The following is a 19,408-nucleotide window of genomic DNA, read 5'->3' as shown; positions in this document are numbered from 1 at the left end:
CTAATAATCAATTTCTACAAAAACAATCTGTAATTAATTTCACTTTTTTAATGAGATTGCACACACACATATATATATTCTAACTAATTAATTTCACTTTTTTTAATGAGACTACATATATATATTTAAGCAAATACCATAGATCTAAACATAGCAGAAGTTGTAACTGGATGCATCAGTCACAATTTCGTCAGCCCACCGGGCCAGCCCATCGGGTTTTCGGGCTAACCCTATCGGGTTCCGGGTTAGTCGGGTGCGGGCTAATCGGGCTGGAGGTTTTTTCGGGTTGCGATTTTTTAACCCTAACCCTCTAATTTTGTCGGGTTATTCGGGTCGGCCCACGGGTTTCGGGCTGCATTGACATCCCTATCCCCAAACACCCTAGAGCCCCACCCCCCAAAACCCTCAACCACCACCTTCTTCCCCCCCCAATCGCCGATTCGCCGGCCACCACTTGAACCGCCGCCGCCGGTGCTTTCCCTTCCCCAGAACCATCGGCGCCTCCCAAACCCATCTGGCGCACCCCCCAGAACCAGACACCGGCTCATCCCACAGAACCAGACATCGACGCATCCCCCAGAACCACATTGGCGCCCTCACATCAAAACGGCGACGCCTCCCCTAGAACCAGATACCGGCGCCCCCCAACCCCTCAGATATAGACACCGGCGCCTCCCAACCCGTCAGATCCAGACATCAACGCTTTCCTCTGCCCTAGCGCCACCTCCCCCAAAAACTCCCCAGGTTCGCAACAACAATCGCAGAACCCTAAATCGAGACCATAGGGCTGGAGACCTCCATTCAACCCAAATCGAGGACCCAAATCTCTCACCCAAATCGAAGAACCAAATCTCTCTCGTGCCTCTCCTCTCTATTCAATGTCCGGAGACTTGTCTTCTTCCTCCCACCCCCAAAATCTGCAGTCGCGGCACAAAGACCCGAGCGCCGCCCTCCGTGAGTGCAAGAGAGAGAGTGGAGAATCAGAGATAGAGACGAGGGGGACGCCGATGAGAAATCATCGGAGAACTTCTACCGGAAACATAAGAGAGAGAGAGAGAGATGGTTGTGTGAAATGAGAGGGGCCGAAATTTTTTGTCCCTAATTACCTACTAAGACCATCTCCAATGGTACACCAAATCCCATTTTAGTGTACCAAAACCTCTCCAATGCTACACCAAACTCAAACCCAAAATGGGTTTGGGGCCACTATTTGAATCGTGTTACACCAAATTTGGTGTAACACTATTCACTACACCAAAACACTTTATATAATTTTAAGAATTGCAGATTAACCTCTCTTCTTGTTAGATATTGTTTTGTTAATTTAGTAGGTTTAAATTATTAGAATGAAAGTTAATTTTTTTTGTTAATTTCGTAGGTTTATAAGAAAGGAATGAAAGTTATAATAATAATAATAATAATAATAATAATAATAATAATAATAATAATAATAATAATAATAATAATAATAATAATAATAATAATAATAATAATAATAATAATAATAATAATAATAATAATAATTTGGTTGAGAATAATTTAGTTGAAAATAGAGTTTTAATTTGCAACAATAAAATAGATCAATTTTTAATTACAAGAATATTTAAAATAATATTAATAATATAAATACCACATCACATAAAAACAACATAATTAAAATTACACAACATAATTCGAAAATCAAGCAGACGCAACTAAATAAACTACACGAGAAATACGAAATTAATATAATAATAATAATAATAATAATAATAATAAAATTCATTTTCGTATAATATTTATTTTAATTTGAAATTGTTAATTAAAAAATTGGGGCAAATGTATAATTTAAAAGAAATACATAGGTATGATTGAAAAGGTATAAAAAGTAGGTGGAAAGAGAATATTTAAAGAATATTCTTTTGGGTTTGAGTTTGGTGTAAATGGTTGGAGAAGAATTACTGTTGGATGTGACATATACTGTAAAATGGGTTTGGGTTTGGTGTAAATGGTTGGAGATGGCCTAACCGACAAATAAGTAACATCAGGGTTTTTTTAATTAATGTAATTAACCTCTTCAGTATCCCTAATTATTTCTAAAAAAAAAATGCATCACCTTCGTTGGGATAAATAAAAAATGAATACGCACCACTTTCGTTATGACGGAGGGAGTTCTTGTTATGTAAGATACATATAGCTTGATTAATAAATTAACTAATTAAACAATGTATTTATTTTATATCTATGACAAATTATCTTTATGCTGAGTATGTTGAGGAATATAGAGCTGCTAGCAGTCATAGTTATAGTATTGGAAGGAGTAGCAATACTGAAATTGATGTTAGTGCTAGTGAAAGTGGCAATCCTAGTGTTTTGATTGGATCTAATGCATGCAAGTAACTATGTCGGTTACCTTCATACTCTTGATGATGTTGAAGACTTGAAATCTGATTTGGATACATATTTTGAAGAAAAAGTCATGAAATGGAAAGAGCCCGTCATTTTGATCAGATGTGATTATGTGGTGGAAGTTGAATAGTCAAAAATTTAGAATATTATCAAGGATGACTTGTGATGTGTTGTCGATTCCAATCACTACTATTGCGGGTGGTCGAGTTATAGAACCACATCGAGCCTCTCTAGTAGTTGATATTTATGGGATTAAGGGGAAAAATAAGGTATATTACTTATTTTCATGTTTTTTCTTACATTTATTCGTATATTGTTATGTTGAAATTTTTCTATATGTCTTTCTAAAGGATGACACTCAAGACATCACAGAATTCAAAATGTCTTAAGAGTTTTGTGAAGAACACATTGGTAAAGTTATTTCTTTTGAATTTGTCTAATTTTTGGTATTACTCATTTGTGATATTTTTTATGCAATTTGAATATTTTTGGTATTTGTAGGATGAGATTTGCAAGGAGCTTCAATTTCAAATGCCATGTTTTATGAAATTAAGTTTATTGTGTAATTTTGATACTTATGTGGATTTATTTTGTAATTTTGTTTTATGGATTGAAACTTGTGGAATGAACTACATAATAGGTTTTATTTATTATCAATTCACGAACCAAGCTCGAATTCGGGCCTAACTTTGAAATCGAGTTCGAGTTTGAATTCGAGATAAGCGAATAATTAACGAACCAGATTCGAACCAAATTCGAGCTTAATATTATATAGTCGAATCGAGCTCGAGCTCATTTTAAAGCTCGAATTTGAGCTCGAGCCGAACTCGAGCCTAGCAAAATTTTCGCGACTCGAGCCTGAGACTAAAGGTATTCGGTTCGACTCGATTCGTATACAACCCTAGTTTTGTTTGATTCTTGTTCCATGAAAAGGGTGGGATTGGAGATATCCTAGTCTTGAAGATAAAAAATAATCAATCATGCAAAGTAAACGCCTCTTTATAATAGTAACATCCATAAACTCCACTCATAAGGGCATGTTTGATAGCCATGTTGGGATAAATCAAGATAGATAGAGTTAAATTAAAATTCAGATTAAATAAGTAAATTACCATTTTATCCTTAAACTTAAATTAGAAAAACAAAAGGAAAAAAACAATTCAATTTATCTCCCCCCACAAAATAAAAGATCTTCCCTCCCAACCGTCCAATGCAGCCCCCCAAACCCCCATCTCCCCGTTGCACACCCACCAGTCCCCAACCCCTCCCCCCAAAACATTCTTTCCCCTCCCCCAGCACCACACCGACCGCCCTTTCCCATCGGAAAACACCAACTGCCCTCGACGCTGCCTACACCAAGGTGACTGACGCAGAGAGAGAATGAGCGGTCGACACCAGATCTGGAAAGGGGAGGCGGTGGCTGGGCTGTGCTGCTGTCGACGAGGGGGCGGCGATGGAGGCCGTTGCTGTAACACCCCGTATTTTTTCCTTATTATAATTATTTTGAGGTTTATTATTAAGAGCACTGAGATATAAACAATAGTATATGACGAGATGAGATATCCCAATAGATTGAGTTATTATATTTTCGATGATGAACTAGTGAATGAAATTCTTTGAGAGAATAAGGGTTTATAGAGATGCTGGTTGAACAAGGATGAAGTTATAATTTCTTTCTTTTCGATAGTTTTTAGCAGCTCTGGCAATCGAGCAGTCTCTGCTCTGGCCCTGAGCTGAAGGATACTTTGGCCACCGAGCTGAAGCCGCTCTGGTATCCAACTACTCTGCCCTCTAAGTGATTCTGCTCTGGTGACTGAGTTGTCTCTACTCTGGCGTCCGACCTGTCTCTGCTCTGGACCCATAGCTGAATTAGAGTCGAGTCTGCTCTGGCATCACAGTTGTCTCTGCTCTGATATCAGAGCTAAAACCAAGCTCTGCTATGCTCTGGTAGCAGAGCTGAAACCGAGCTATGCTCTGCTAGCAGAGCTCAAGTCGAGCTGTGCTCTGCTCTGGTAGTAGAGCTGAAATCGAGCTCTGCTATGCTCTGGTAGCAGAGCTGAAACTGAGCTCTGCTCTGGTAGCAGAACTGAAGTCGAGCTGTGCTCTGCTCTGGTAGCAGAGCTGAAATCGAGTTGTGCTCTGCTCTGGTAGCAGAGCTGAAACCGAGCTCTGCTATGCTCTGGTAGCAGAGCTGAAGTCGAGTTGTGCTCTGCTCTGGTAGCAGAGCTAAAACCGAGTTGTGCTCTACTCTGGTAGCAGAGCTGAAACCGAGTTGTCTCTGCTCTGATATAAGTGTTAGGAACGTTCATGTAAAATTTGAAGTCATTTGGACATCGTTCGATACCCTTTTAAAATATAAATCTCCAACTGCAACTTTCTACCGAAAGTTTGGAAGAAACAGATACTAGAGCCACCCTTTTCAGTAGCTTCCCCTGAGTGTTTGGTTTCCAAATGTTTATATGAACGATATGCACATGTTATCTAGCTATCCACAAAAATTCAAGTCATTTCGACAAGATGTACTATTTTTCAAAAATCAAAACTTCCAATTGCACAAAACTGCCGAATATGGTAGGCTGTTGGAAAATGGTCATATCTCCTAAACCACTTAGAGTTTTGCAGCCTATTATTTTTTAAATGAAACTAGACTTCAAGAGGTTTCAAATGGTATGAATCCCAAACCCAGGGGAGTACCGAGGTGAAACAGTTTATTTCTTGAAGTTAAAACAGAGGGTATGAGGTCAAGTATAGGCATTCACAACACACCTACTTTTGATTTATTATAATTTCATGTGTTAATGGCGATAACTATACACCGTATTAATTCATAAAAATGCTAATGGAGTATATATATATATATATATATATATATATATGAAACTTTTTCCGAGTTTAATTTACTTAACCGAATTTGATTTTTCTTGAGATATTTAATCACATAATTGTGTCATTTAGTATTATGTGAATTATCGAGAATGTATTAAAGAATGTGTTATAATGCCATAACTTTAGTACGTATGTGATTGTTAGATGCTATCTGGGTTTGAGTATCTAGGAGTTTGTTCCTTCATGGACTGTTTAGACTTAAAAATTTGGTGATGAGTTAAGAGTAGAAACGGTGAATAATTAGGAAGTACTATTATTATAAGAGTGATTAGTTAAAAGGTACCAATGAGAAACGAAGAGTACTAAGATGAGAACAGTGAACCTAGTGAGGAATTGTCTTATCGACGTTTATTTTATTACATGAACCGTCTACGCCAATGATGATATCTGAAGATACGAGTCGAGGGCGCAAGTGAGATCACTCCGAAGTACGAGAGCCAAAGCTAGGATTTCCAGGTGGGCATTACTTTCTAATACCCCTATTACTGGCTTTTTAAATGATGATTATGATGATGTTTATGAGTTTTAAAAATGATTTGAGATAAATTGATGTTTGAACTAATTAACTTGCCGAGTTTTGATGACAACGAGCCTGTACGTTACCCTCTACGGATGAAACGATTTCGGGTCCTGCCAAAGGCGGGATTGTGTACACGGAGGTAACCGTGAGCTGTATACCGGGTTGGCCGGTCAGAAATGATTGTGAGCCGACTGTCTGGTCGGCCGGTTACGGTGCTTGAGAAGGAGGCCTACTTCTCAGTACCTTGATGATGATGAGTTGTAGAAGTGGTACTACATGCTAAGTATTTTTTACTGCAGTCTATCATTCATTGTTTATGATGTTTATAATTTATCAATTGCTTACACAGGTTCTTTTGAGTAAAACCCATGTGTAAAGTATAAATGGCAAGTTAAATTTATAGCTCTAAGAGCGAGATTGTTTATTTTCGGCTTATGTCCACTGAGTATTTTATACTCAGCCCTGCATGTATTTCTAAATGTACAGGATGAGCATGGAGAGAGATTGGAGGGCCGCTGGAGGGTTTGTTGTTTCAGACGACTTTTGAGTACGGTAGTATGAATAGTTGAAGACTATGTTCTTTGAACTTAATTAGGATTGTCACTCTCAGCTATATGTCTTCATACATATAGTCTGATCACGTTTTGCTGTGCTACCCTGAACAATATGAATCATTGTATATATTTAGCTATACTCCTTTTGTTGACTAGAATCCTGATACTTGTGGATGTATGAAGCTGACAATATTTCTATTAAGGTAGATGATATTTTATTCGCTTTAGCATGAATTATTATTAGCTTCCGCTTGATGAGTCATCTAGTTTCCGTTATTTTACCTTATCATTTTATTAGTCGTATCGATACCTGATCTACGCTATCACTGGCTAGATGTCGGGCTGCGACAGAGTGGTATCAGAGCAGGTCGTCTGCTCTGAGTTTCATCCTTGATTGAGTTCAAACTCCTTCATTGAGTTAAAACTCCTCGATTAAGTCAAATGTTTGATTTCAAATATCGTTGAGTTGAGTAAATCTTCTTGATCTCATTTATTTATGAGACCAAGTCCTTGAGATTGAGTCTAGCCTACCTTGAATTCTTAGGCTAGAGTGAGATTAAGATTTAGAGTAAGTCTGAAACAACACCTCAGCGCCCCATCTCCTCCGGCTTATCGAGGTAAGAGTTATTATTTTTGTACTGTTTTGATGTTGAAGGTTGATTTTGATGTACTAACGAGATGTGTAATGTTTTGATGGATGGAACTGCTTGAGGTGATGGAATATGATGTGAGCCAGTGGTTTTGGAATAAATGGAGAAATATTGAGGCTAGAATAGCCAATGCACCACCGTACCAAATGAGATTGAGTATGTCGTTGTTTGAGATATACCAAGTAAGTTCTATATCCTGGATATGATAGATGTTATGTTTTTATGCCAGGATGGAGAGACAACTGGATGGACCGATGAGACGATGGTTTTGGGATTATGGACCCCAAGAAGGGGATACACTTGGAGAGTTCTTAGCACACTATCATAGACGCTGGCTAGAGGATACTCCATATGGGATTACTGGTGTTGAGGCCATTACCCATTTGATACCGCAGCTACCACCAGAATGGCAGGAGTGGGCATATTCTTTGAAGCCACGATACGTCGACACGACGTGGATTGGGAAAGTAGAGTACGGGGATTTTAGGGGTTTTGTTGCAACGATTAGTCACCGCTACTTTGCATTTGATGAGCCCCCACTACCACCATATGATGCATCCCCTCTTCCGACAGATCCTTTTCTGATCATACCCGCACCCCCAGCTGATGAGGTTCCGTATGTTCCTGAGCCAGTTGTGCCTGTTGAGGCCGTTGCATTTGAGCCCATTATCCCAGATTCTACTGTTCCTGAATCGGGTATTCCTCAGACTGGATCGTCATTCATGGACTTTGATCCATTTCATTATTTGACACTGATACCGTTCTCCAGTGCTGATCTGCCGCCCTGGGAGCCGACCCCAATGACCGAGCTGTTATCACTGCCTCCTTCGGAGATTATACCACCCATTCCACCTACGATGCCCTGGACCGAGCATGTGCCTTTTGATCCTTACCCGAGGGTTGCTCCTCTACCTGAACCCGGCACACTTGAGTTCCAGCTTTATATGCATCCTATTCTATACCCGCCATCCCGAGATGCACAGGAAGGACCGTCTCATCCGATTCAGATTGATAGTGATGACGAGGACCCAATCAAGGAGACACCAGAGATGACAGTTGGGCATGGACAGACCCGACCACTACGGCGTCGGACCATTGCTGATGGAGTCGATGTTTGGGAGCCTATTCCAGAGCCACCTGTTTTCGGCCCGATGGCGGACACAGATGTTGAAGATGAGATAGAGGATGACGATGACAGTGGAAACCGCTTGACTGATGGAGGTGAGGATAACGAGACCGAGCCTAGTGAGGATGAGGAGACCGAGCCCAGTGAGAAGATGACAGTAGATGATGCAGAAAGTAGAGTATCAGGAGATGGCTTCGGTGGGACTGGATGGATCTGAGTGAGAGAAACTACATCTGATGCTGGGATATTAATGTTTATATGTAGATAGATGTATATAGTTAGAGATGCATAGTGTAGTGTGTATATCAGTAGCTGACATATATAGATGCCTAGTACGTATGACAACCGTCTTGATAGAGCGTCATAGTATGTATTAGGGGACATTTTGCTGTATATACCCCATTTTTGTAAAAAGTCCTCGTAAGAGGCAATTTTCCTATATATATATGATGATGACCCGAGGGTTCTTATATTAATAGAGTTTTGATTTATGCTTCCATATCATGACGTAAGACATGAACGGAGATTTTAACTAGAGATGTAATGTTATAGAAATAGTATGATGTTGAGTAAGAATCCTAAGATTTATGATTTATAAGAACTAGTTTTAAGAGCTGACATATGTTTTCTTTTTAGAATGCCACCGAGAAGGAGATATAGAAATCAAGAAGAGGAAGAAGAAGAACAAAGAGAACCTACGCCACCACCACCTCCTCCACAACCAGAAAGGAGGATAGAAGAACTCTTTTTGAGGCAGAATCCACCTACCTTCAATGGGTCTGGAGATCCTGCTGAAACTGAAGAATGGATAAGAAGTATGGAGCGAATCTTTAGATTTATTCGATGTGATGATCCCGAGCGTCTTATGTGTATGTCATATCAGCTTAAGGGGTCAGCAGATTTTTGGTGGGAAGCGAAATAGAAAACCTTGACCTCAGAACAGATGGCTGCTCTAACTTGGGAGCAATTTAAGATAGCTCTGTGTGAAAATTATGTACCGCGAAGTTATCGAAAGAAGAAGGAGATGGAATTTGTAAATCTGAGACAAGGAAACAAAATAGTAGCTGAGTACGATCGTCTGTTTTGTGATTTGGCTCGATATGCACCATATCGAGTAGATATGGACGAGAAGATGTCAGAGCTGTTTTGCTCTGGACTAAAGCCAGATTTACGAGTTGTCTTGGCGAGTCAGAGTGCGCTGTCATATGCTGAAGCATTAAATCGAGCACTGGATATGGAACTGGCAATGCAGCCAGAAAAGACGAGTCAAACTTCTGTACCCCAGTCAAACCCGAACCCTCAAAGGGGAAATCATCCTTTTTCGGGACAGGGACAGAAAGGTAAGAGGAAATGGGAAGACCGAAGTCAAGAATTTAAAAAGCCATGGTAGCATCAGAATACATGATTTATGCCTAATTGTTCTAATTTTAGGGGTTTGCATGTGCACATTTTAAGTTAAATCTTCTGGAAATTGGTGCGTTTTATGGTCTATTTTATGCTTTGCAGAAGATTTAGGTTTTCGAGATGAAGAGTGCAAATGTTGGAGAGTTTGGGTTAAGAATCGTGTTTTTGTGCATACTCTGGCATGTAAGAGAAGCAAAGCCCCGCTTGCCAGAGCAGCGAAATGGGAAGCACCAGAGGAATCGAAGCGAGCGGGAAGCGCCAGAGGAATCGGAAACGCCAGAGAAATCACCATTTCTCTGGAGTCAGAGAAATCACCGTCCCTCTGGCGATAGCCAGAGAAATCACCATTCCGCTGGCGACCCATTCCGCTGGAGAGAGCCAGTGCGGAAGCCATTCCGCTGGCGAGAGCCGCGATTTCCGCCAAGGTGGAGATGACTTGTAGAGCGCGCGTCACAGCTGGACTTACCTTCATTTGCACGATTCTATTCCTTTTAGAGTCCGGCTTTGCATGGCAACTTCCATGGTGATCTAGGGAAATTTGAGGTCTATAAATAGGGCTTAGTTTTCATTGTAAAATCAATCCTTCTGCCTCCAGGCGTGTAGTTAGATAAAACCCTTTTGCCCTAATCTTTAGTTTCCGCCAAGTTAGCTAAAGCTTAGGTTTATTGCTTCTAGTGTTAGTTTCGATTTCTGTTCTAGTTAGTTTAGTTTATAGTTCTTTTAATTCATGTTTTAGATTAGATTTCCGTTTAGAGTTGTAATTACGTGACATATTACTTCTCGAGACGATTTACGGTATTTCTTTAATCAAGTTTATTTATTTGTTTTTACCTGCGTTTCCTTTAAATTCTGCAATTTAAATTATGCACTTTAAATCATGCAATTGAGTTTCTGCCTAGTTAGATTAGATTAGAAGATTTTAATTAAAGTTATTTAAATTTGATTTGTCTAGTTAATTCTTTAATTTAAGTTCTTTAAATTCTTGCCTAGGGTTTAATAGTTTAATTCGCCTAGATAATTTTAAGATTAAGTTTTTAGTTAAGTTTAAATTACAAGCATTAGTTAAGAATTCCTTTTTGCCTAGTTAAGTTTAAATTCACGTTAATTTACTTTCCATGTTTTAGTTTAATAATCTTAAGTTTACTGTTTTCGCGTGACATAATTAATTGCCCTTTAAGATCTTCCTTGAGAGATGACACTGGGTCAACTTATCACTGCTAGGATGTCCTTGTTCTATTGCAAGTCAACTTAGAGGTGTTTCTAGTTGAGTCAATGCACCACCACATTTTCAAAACAGAGACAAGCGACCTTATGCTGGACCTCCGGTAGCCCCAGCAACACCACACGGACCTCGAGGGATACCACCTTGTCCTAAATGTAACAAGCTACATCTGGGAGAATGCAAGATCGGAACGAACAACTGCTATACCTGTGGAAGGGCTGGACATTATTCAAATCAATGTCCCAATTGTCAACAACGTGGAAGCGAAGGGCGACCAAATCAGTTCCAGCCATAGCTTAGGGCTATGGAGGGACATCTACCGTTACCGCCGCCACAGCGCCAACAACAAGCTTACCGACCACATCAGCCGGGAAGACGACCACTAGCCCCGCAGGCAACTCAGCGACATCACTAGAGAGTGTTTGCCATTGATCAGAAAGCGAAGGATGGGAATCAAGGAAATTTAGCAGGTATGAGTGAGTTAAAAGGAGTACCCATAGTAATATTGTTCGATACTGGAGCATCGCATTATTTTATCTCCATTTCGTGTGTGGATACATTAGAACTGAACGTAGAACCTGGTCCGCAACATCTAAGGGTAACCACTCCCATAGGCATTACTACTACGGTTTCACACGTGTGTTCTGACTTAGAATTTGAGTTAGGATCAATCAAGCTTAAGGCTAGAAACCTGAGGGTAATGCCTATGTGGCATTTGGACATTATATTGGGAATGGATTGGTTAGAGGAAAACTATGCGACGATACAATGCAAGGAGAGACAAATATCATTTCAACCTCCCGGCCAAGAGTCTACTTCTTTTATTGGCATTGAGAGAAAATGGAAAAAGACGCCAATCATCTCAGCGCTACAAGCCAAAAAGCTTTTGAAAAGAAATGATACAACTGCTTATGTTGTATACTTAAACCAGAGTGAGGAATCCAAGGTAAACATAGACGACGTGCCAGTCGTGCGGGAGTACAAGGACGTTTTTCCTGAAGCTTTGCCAGGATTACCACCAGATCGACAACTTGAGTTTACGATCGACCTTGAGCTCGGAGCCGCACCGATGTCAAAAGCACCTTATAGGATGGCACCGGCAGAGTTACAAGAGTAGAAGCTGCAACTACAAGAATTATTGGACATGAGTTTCATTCGACCCATTGTTTCCCCAAGGGGAGCACCAGTTCTTTTTGTTAAGAAAAAATATGGCAGCTTGAGGTTATGCATCGATTATCGTGAGCTGAATAAGGTGACGTTGAAGAACAAGTATCCGTTGCCCCGGATTGATGACCTGTTCGGCCAACTTCAGGGAGCGAACACTTTTTCGAAGATTGATTTAAGATCGGGATACCATCAATTGAAGATACGGTCAGAAGATATTCCGAAAACGGCATTTCGTACAAGATATGGACACTATGAGTTTATAGTGATGCCTTTTGGACTAACGAATGCCCCTGCTGTGTTCATGGATCTCATGAACCGAGTTTTTCATGAATACTTAGATAAGTTCGTGTTAGTCTTCATCGATGATATTTTGATTTACTCGAGAAATAAACGAGAACATGAAGAACATCTAAGGATCGTGTTAGAGAAGTTGCGAGCTGAGAAACTTTACGCCAAGTTTAGCAAATGCGAGTTTTAGCTTAAGGAAGTCAATTTTCTGGGCCATATCGTTTCTGCAAGAGGAATTGAGGTAGATCCAGCGAAAGTGCAGGCTGTACAAGAATGGAGATCACCAACTACGCCGCACAAAATACGCAGTTTTCTAGGATTAGCAGGTTATTGCCGAGGGCTTTTCAAAAATTGCTAAGCCAATAATGCACCTGCTAAAGAAGGATGTCAAGTATGAGTGGACTGACGTATGTGAGCGAAGTTTTCAAGAATTAAAGAAGAGACCTCACCACTGCCCCAGTGCTAGCTGTTCCAAAGGCAGATAAAGAGTACGCTGTCTATACGGATGCGTCAAAAAATGGTCTAGGATGTGTACTTATGCAAGACGGGAAAGTGATAGCTTATGCTTCACGACAACTTAGACCACACGAGATGAATTACCCGACGTATAATTTAGAATTAGCAGCAGTGGTACACGCATTGAAGATGTGGAGACACCATCTTAATGGAGTACGGTGCGAGATATACACCGATCACAAGAGTCTCAAATATTTCTTTGAGCAAAAAGATCTCAATATGCGACAAAGAAGATGGCTCGAGTTAGTAAAATATTATGATTGTGGAATCAATTATCACCCGGGAAAAGCTAATGTTGTAGCTGACGCTTTGAGCAGAAAGAATCAAGTAGAATTGGGATTTCTCCTTACCTAAGAGAAGGACTTGATCAAAGAATTTGAGAGGATGAAAATAGAAGTTATATTACCACCACAAACGACAGAGATCGTTATTGCCACATTGAGTATTACACCTGATTTGCGATTAAGGATTATCGCGGCGCAACGAGAAGATGAGAAGATGGAGAAGTTGCGTGTGAAGATTCGAACTGAGAAAATGGAAGGTTATCAAGAAGCGGCGGACAATGCCATTTTATACGAAAGAAGATTGTGTGTGCCTGATAAGGAAGAGTTGAAGAATGAAATTATGAGCGAAGCTCATGACACTCCCTACACCGCACACCCAGGAAGCACGAAGATGTACCAAGATCTGAAAACTAGGTTTTGGTGGGAAGGAATGAAGAGAGAAATAGCAGCTTTCGTAGAAAGATGTTTGGCATGTCAACAAGTAAAAGCACTACACCAACGACCCTATGGTAAACTACAACCGTTAGAGATTCCAGAGTGGAAGTGGGATCACATAGCTATGGACTTTGTCACTGGGTTGCCAAAGTCGAAAAGAGGAAACACAACCATTTGGGTAGTCGTTGATAGATTGACGAAGAGTGCCCATTTTATACCTATTCCAATTACTTATGGATCTGACAAGCTAGCTCAGATCTATGATAGGGAGATAGTACGACTGCATGGAGTATCGATGACGATTACATCCAACAGAGATTCCAAATTTACCTCACGGTTTTGGATAAGCATGCAGAAGGAGTTTGGTACTAAATTGAACTTTACTACAGCTTTTCATCCTCAGACAGACGGACAGTCTGAGAGGACTATACAAGTTCTGGAAGATATGATTCTAACTGTTGTGCTAGATAGAGGAACCCAATGGAAACAAGTTTTGCCCCTAATTGAGTTTGCATATAATAATAGTTTCCAGTAAACTATTAACATGGCTCCATATGAAGCCTTGTATGGGAAGAAGTGTAGGTCTCCACTCTATTGGGACGAGGTAGGAGAGAGAAAGGTACTTGGACCTGAAGCAATAGAAGAAATGATTTCTAACGTGCGATAGATTCGTCAGAGAATCAAAGAGGCCCAAGATCGTCAAAAGTCCTACGCAGATACCCGAAGAACAGAGATTCATTTTGATGTGGGAAATAAAGTTTTTCTGAAAGTTTCCCCATCTCGAGGAGTGCATCGATTTGGAGTGAAAGGAAAGCTTAAACCGAGATACATAGGATCGTATGATATACTAGAGAAAGTAGGCCCTGTTGCTTACAGACTTGCGTTGCCACCAAACTTCGTTAACGTCCACGACGTTTTTTCATGTATCTCAACTGAGGAAGTACGTGTTTGATCCAAAACACGTCATTCACCAAGAAGAAGTATCCCTGTAACCAGACTTGAGCTATGAGGAGAGATCGGAAGTTATTCTGGACAGGAAGATACAACAGTTGCGAAACAAATCAATTGCTTTGGTGAAGATCCAATGGAAACATCACGGCCAAGAAGAAGCAACTTGGGAACTTGAGGAAAAGATGAAAGAGAAGTACCCCGAGCTTTTTCCCGAAGGTAAATAACGTAAATTTCGGGATGAATTTTTTTTAAGGGGGGTAGGATGTAACACCCCGCATTTTTTCCTCAATATAATTATTTTGAGGTTTATTATTAAAAGCACTGAGATATAAGCAATAGCATATGACGAGATGAGATATCCCAATAGATTGAGTTATTATATTTTCGATGATGAACTAGTGAATGAAATAATTTGAGAGAATAAGGGTTTATAGAGATGCTGGTTGAACAAAGATAAAGTTATAATTTTTTTCTTTTCGATAGTTTTTAGCAGCACTGGCAACCGAGCAGTCTCTGCTCTGGCCCTGAGCTGAAGGATACTTTGGCCACCGAGCTGAAGCTGCTCTAGTATCCAGCTGCTCTGCCCTCTGAGTGATTCTGCTCTAGCGACCGAGCTGTATCTGCTCTGGTCCCAGAGCTAAATCAGAGTTGATTCTGCTCTAGCGTCCGAGCTATCTCTGCTCTGGTCCCAGAGCTGAATCAGAGTCGATTCTGCTCTGGCGTCCGAGCTGTCTCTACTCTGGACCTAGAGCTGAATTAGAGTCGAGTCTGCTCTGGCATCATAGTTGTCTCTGCTTTGATATCAGAGCTGAAATCGAGCTCTGCTATGCTCTGGTAGCAGAGCTAAAACCGAGCTCTGCTCTGGTAGCAGAGCTGAAGTCGAGCTCTGCTCTGCTCTGGTAGTAGAGCTGAAATCGAGCTCTGCTCTGGTAGCAGAACTGAAGTCGAGCTGTGCTCTGCTCTGGTAGCAGAGCTGAAATTGAGTTGTGCTCTGCTCTGGTAGCAGAGCTAAAACCGAGCTCTGCTCTGGTAGCAGAGCTGAAGTCGAGTTGTGCTCTGCTCTGGTAGCAGAGCTGAAACCGAGCTATGCTCTGCTCTGGTAGCAGAGCTGAAATCGAGTTGTCTCTGCTCTGATATCAGAGCTGAAACCGAGCTCTGCTATGCTCTGGTAGCAGAGCTGAAACCGAGCTCTGCTCTGGTAACAGAGCTGAAGTTGAATGGTCTCTGCTCCGGTTCCAGAGCTAAAGTTGAGTGGTCTCTGCTCCGGTTCCAGAGCTGAAGTTGAGCGGTCTCTGCTCCGGTTCCAGAGCTGAAGTTGAGCGGTCTCTGCTCTGGTCCCAGAGCTGAACCAGAGCTGAATCAGCTCTGGCTACCGAGCTCATCCTGCTCTGGCGTCCGAGCTAAAGCAGCTCTGGCCACCAAGATTAGTGTGCGAGACTGACTTAGAGAAGGGAGTCAAAACAAGTGGATAAGACAAAGCAAGTGGATAAGATGCAAGATTAAATTATAATATTTTTGCTTGGAGGCTAAGTATTTGCTTTTAAATAAAACATATCATTCCTCATTCATCCCCCATAGTAGTCGTCCCCTCCCTCTCTCTTCTCTGCCAACTTTATTCATCCACCGCCATTAGTGAGTAAGTAAAAAGCTGCACAAGCTAATTCTACACCATAATCATCTACCAAATCAAGCTCAAAATCTACATATATATTTTTATATCAAAAGCTTGATTGAGGTTGAAAGCTTGGTTCAAGAAGGAGGAGCTATACTTTCCTCTTCAATAATCATAGAGTAAGCTTCTAATCACATGAATCTACTTATAATTAAGCTTGATAAACTTGTAGATGGAGGATTAAAGCATGAAAACATCACCTTTTTCTTCTCTTCTAAATTTTCGAAAAAAAAAGGGTTGGAAGTCTTCTAAATTTTTTCATCTTCTAACCTTGGAGAGTGTATTCATGCTATTGAGATGTTATTTATTTATCTTTTGCATGAAAATCATGGATTTATTTTGGTATATGGATTATTGAAGGTGTTAGTTTGTGTGGTGTTTGGAAATTTGAAGTTCATGAAGTAAGTGAGGATTTGAGTATGAATATGAGCCTATGAGATTGTAGGTATGATAGTTGATGGGTTAGAATGATGATTAGATATGATTGATAAAGATTATGATGAATTGGTTTGATGGGAAATAGGGTATACATGGCTATATGCTTAAGATTGACTAATTGATAAGTTAATATGGCTAGCTTAAAAAGCTACTGACTTGATGTAATTCGATGAGGTTATTGATACCCAAAACTCTTGAAACTTTTATGGTAGGTATATATAAGTGTTAGGAACGTTCATGTAAAATTTGAAGTCATTTGGACATCGTTTGATACCCTTTTAAAATATAAATCTCCAACTGCAACTTTCTACCGAAAGTTTGGAAGAAACAAATACTAGAGCCACCCTTTTCAGTATCTTCCCCTGAGTGTTTGGTTTCCAACTTTTTATATGAACGAGATGCACATGTTATCTAGATATCCACAAAAATTCAAGTTATTTCTACAAGATCTACTATTTTTCAAAAATCATAACTTCCAATTGCACAAAACTGCCGAATATGGTAGGCTGTGGGGAAAGGGTCATATCTCCTAAACCACTTAGAGTTTTGCAACCTATTTTTTTTAAATGAAACTAAACTTCAAGAGGTTTCAAATGGTATGAATCCCAAACCCAGGGGAGTTCCGAGGTGAAACAGTTTATTTCTTGAAGTTAAAACAGAGGGTATGAGGTCAAGTATAGGCATTCACAACACACCTACTTTTGATTTATTATAATTTCATGTGTTAATGGCGATAACTATACACCGTATTAATTCATAAAAATGCTAATGGAGTATATATATATATATATATATAGAGAGAGAGAGAGAGAGAGAAGAGTTCAACAGAGAAGCTAAATATTGTGGAGAATAGAGAAGTCGTAAAATAAAAACGAACAGATCTATAATTTTAATGAACAGATCAATGTACCGCATGAACAGCAATTTGCCCCGGGTTCAAATCTTGCTGGTGGTGAGTTTTTCTATATTTTTACTAAATACGTCTGTTCATTAGTTATGTTGATCTGTTCGTAAAATATATAGATTTGTTCATGATGAATAAAAGGATAATTCTCTGTTGAACTCAACCCTATATATATATATATATATATATATATATGAAACTTTTTCCGAGTTTAATTTACTTAACCGAATTTGGTTTTTCTTGAGATATTTAATCACATAATTGTGTCATTTAGTATTATGTGAATTATCGAGAATGTATTAAAGAATGTGTTATAATGCCATAACTTTAGTATGTGATTGTTAGATGCTATCTGGGTTTGAGTATCTAGGAGTTTGTTCCTTAATGGACTGTTTAGACTTAAAAATTTGGTGATGAGTTGAGAGTAGAAACAGTGAATAATTAGGAAGTACTATTATTATAAGAGTGATTAGTTAAAAGGTACCAATGAGAAACGAAGAGTAGTACTAAGATGAGAACAATGAACCTAGTGAGGAATTGTCTGATCGACGTTTATTTTATTACATGAACCGTCTACGCTAATGATAATATCTGAAGATACGAGTCGAGGGCGCAAGTGAGATCACTCCGAAGTACGAGAGCCAAAGCTAGGATTTCCAGGTGGGCATTACTTTCTAATACCCCTATTACTGACTTTTTAAATGATGATTATGATGATGTTTATGAGTTTTAAAAATGATTTGAGATAAATTGATGTTTGAAGTAATTAACTTGCCGAATTTTGATGACAACGAGCCTGTACGTTACCCTCTACGGATGAAACGATTTCGGGTCCTGCCAAAGGCGGGATTGTGTACACGGAGGTAACCGTGAGCTGTATACCGGGTTGGCCGGTCAGAAATGATTGTGAGCCGACTGTCTGGTCGGTCGGTTACGGTGCTTGAGAAGGAGGCCTACTTCTCAGTACCTTGATGATGATGAGTTGTAGAAGTGGTACTACATGCTAAGTATTTTTTACTGCAGTATATCATTCATTGTTTATGATGTTTATAATTTATCAATTGCTTACACGGGTTCTTTTGAGTAAAACCCCTGTGTAAAGTATAAATGGCAAGTTAAATTTATAGCTCTAAGAGCGAGATTGTTTATTTTCGGCTTATGTCCACTGAGTATTTTATACTCAGCCCTGCATGTATTTCTAAATGTACAGGATGAGCATGGAGAGAGATTGGAGGGCCGCTGGAGGGTTTGTTGTTTTAGACGACTTTTGAGTACGGTAGTATGAATAGTTGAAGACTATGTTCTTTGAACTTAATTAGGATTGTCACTCTCAGCTATATGTCTTCATACATATAGTCTGATCACGTTTTGCTGTGCTACCCTGAACAATATGAATCCTTGTATATATTTAGCTATACTCCTTTTGTTGACTAGAATCCTGATACTTGTGGATGTATGAAGCCGACAATATTTCTATTAAGGTTGATGATATTTTATTCGCTTTAGCATGAATTATTATTAGCTTCCGCTTGATGAGTCATCTAGTTTCCGTTATTTTATCTTATCATTTTATTAGTCGTATCGATACCTGATCTACGCTATCACTGGCTAGATGTCGGGCTGCGACAATTGCCGTTGTCGTTGACCGGAAGATGAAGAGATGTTAAAGGAAAGAGAAGCGATGGTGCGGTGGGATGAACTGAATTCTGTTAAAATAATTGAGGGCAATTAAGGTAAAGCAAAATTTAATATGGATCACTGTTCAAAATGGGTAAAGGTAACTGAAGGGGGGGTGCCGGTTGGGTATTCAAGATGAAACAGTGAGGTAGCCCCGGGCCGAGCCTTATCTCCGGGCCATCCTTGATGCGCATCTTACACACCAAACAAAGGGTTAATGCAGTATACATTTACTAATTCAACGTATTCCACTGTATCAAATACGTCATAATAATAATAGAATCCAAACTTCACTCAAAATAATACTCCCTCCGTCCACCAAAGAT

The sequence above is a fragment of the Salvia miltiorrhiza genome, chromosome 4 (assembly GCF_028751815.1).
Source record: "Salvia miltiorrhiza cultivar Shanhuang (shh) chromosome 4, IMPLAD_Smil_shh, whole genome shotgun sequence".
Lineage (NCBI taxonomy): Eukaryota > Viridiplantae > Streptophyta > Magnoliopsida > Lamiales > Lamiaceae > Salvia > Salvia miltiorrhiza.
This window is presented reverse-complemented; position numbering follows the sequence as displayed.